The sequence below is a fragment of the Monopterus albus genome, unplaced genomic scaffold (assembly GCF_001952655.1).
Source record: "Monopterus albus unplaced genomic scaffold, M_albus_1.0 scaffold2367.1, whole genome shotgun sequence".
In the NCBI taxonomy this organism is placed as follows: domain Eukaryota; kingdom Metazoa; phylum Chordata; class Actinopteri; order Synbranchiformes; family Synbranchidae; genus Monopterus; species Monopterus albus.
In genome coordinates, this window is record NW_018130241.1 from 1 (window position 1) to 1976 (window position 1976).

General features: G+C 42.7%; 1 pseudogene; it reads left to right on the forward strand.

Annotated features, from left to right (window-relative positions):
- The first annotated feature begins 127 nt into the window (after window positions 1-127).
- On the forward strand, window positions 128-1941 carry LOC109953976 (cytochrome P450 2K4-like; annotated as a pseudogene).
- Window positions 1942-1976: the final 35 nt, after the last annotated feature.

Consider the following 1976-nt stretch of genomic DNA (forward strand, 5'->3'; position numbering starts at 1 on the left):
CTCTGTTACTTGTCCTGGTTGGTCAAGATGTCATGTTCCTGTCTGTCTACATCCTTCTCAGGCCAAAAACAGAGTAATTGCAAATCAAATGTAACAGTATCAAAGTTTTGTATCAGATTTGTTTGAGTAACTGCACTGATTCATGTTTACCCACAATCATCTGGGATTACCAACAGTCACTTCAGTGATGCAAACCTTATGACGACAGTCCTTAATCTCTTTATTGCCGGCACTGAAACAACAGCAACCACACTGAGATGGGGACTTCTGCTAATGGCCAAGTATCCAAAAATACAAGGTAACAAGCTCAGAACTGTCAGATTTGGCATGTGATGCTGCCAAATAGCATTTGTGGTAAACTCAATTATAAGACCAGACGGACTGAGGTAAAGGAAGATTCCTTTACTTGTTGCAAACAAACAAACAAGCAGTACAAAGTCCAGAATACAATCGGGTCATTAAGATGGTCCAAGGTCATCGCCGGTAAACACGGATAGCCAGGAGATCCAAACTTGAGAAGTCAGGTAGGAGATATCAGAAGGTCGGTACACTTGCAGGCAATCAGAATCTGGGAGGGAATAGGCAAAACACAGTGGACAAAAACAGCAATCCAGGGTCAGAAACTAGAGAGTCAGACTAAGAATTAACGCTGGAGAGTCAGAGCTGGAGTCTAGAACAATCTGGCAGCGTTCTAGTGAGGAAATGCTGCCTTTATGCTGTTGGACACAGGTGTGAGTAATCAAAAGCATGTGAAACCTATGAGCACTGATTAAACTAAAGAGTCCGTAAATGAGATGCGACCAAAAGGAAGCGGTGACAAAATAAAAGCACGCGATAGCAAGCAGACGGGGCAGAATCGTGACACAGAACATCAGCAGCTTTCATAGAGCGACAGTCCATCAGTCCAAGAAACAATATGTGCTTCATCAACACAAAAATCATCTTTATAAAAACAACACTTTATGTCCCAGACCAGGTCCAGGAGGAGCTGAACAGGGTGATAGGGAGTCGTCAGGTGCAGGTTGAGGTCAGGAAGAACCTGCCTTCACTGACGCTGTCATCCATGAGACACAGAGACTGGCCAACATCTCCCTATGGCGCTTCCTCACAAAATGAGCCAAGACGTCACTTTCCAGGGTCACTTCATTAAAAAGGTTGGACTGAAACAAACTAATAATATGAATGACCCACCTTGACTGAAAACAACAAATTAAAGAGACAAGAATAGAGAAATCAATCAATAGATTGACATATGAATACTTGTTCATTAATGACTCCTTCTATCCTGCCCACTTCCTGAACAAAGATGGGAAGTTTTTCAAGCGAGATGCCTTCTTGCCTTTTTCTGCAAGTTCAATAATTCAGCCATCTTTTCTTACTCATGTTCACTTATTGGCAGATGATATGAACATTTTCCTTTGACATCTCTCACAGTCGCAGGATTTGTCCTGGAGCGGGTCTGGCCAGGATGGAGCTCTTCATCTTCTTCACCACCCTCCTGCAGCACTTCTGTTTCACTCCTCCACTGGGAGTTTCAGAGGATGAAGTTGGATCTGACACCACGTGTTGACTTATCCATCAGCCCTTCACCCCACAAACTGTGTGCTGTCTCCTGTATGTGAGCAGTAGGCTTCTGTAAATTAGAGCCTATTAGCTTTTTTTCAGTTTTTTATGTTAATTTTTTGAAAGATTTAATGAGAACAAATCTGGTTTAACATTTGTGGAATTTATGGGCAAGGTGACACGTTAATCTGCATTATTCAGAGTGTTCTAGAGCCAAGGAACAAGGTAGGGTAAACAGACTGAAAGAACAAAAACCAATGGTAACAAGACTATGAGAAGGAGTAGGAGAATGGCGCTGGTTGTTGGCCTGAAAACACGACGAAATGGCAAGGGAGTGGAAAGTAAATTGGGTATAAATAAGGTGAAGGACTGAGTGAAAACAACTGGTGTCAGTTAGGAAAACGAGTGGCAGG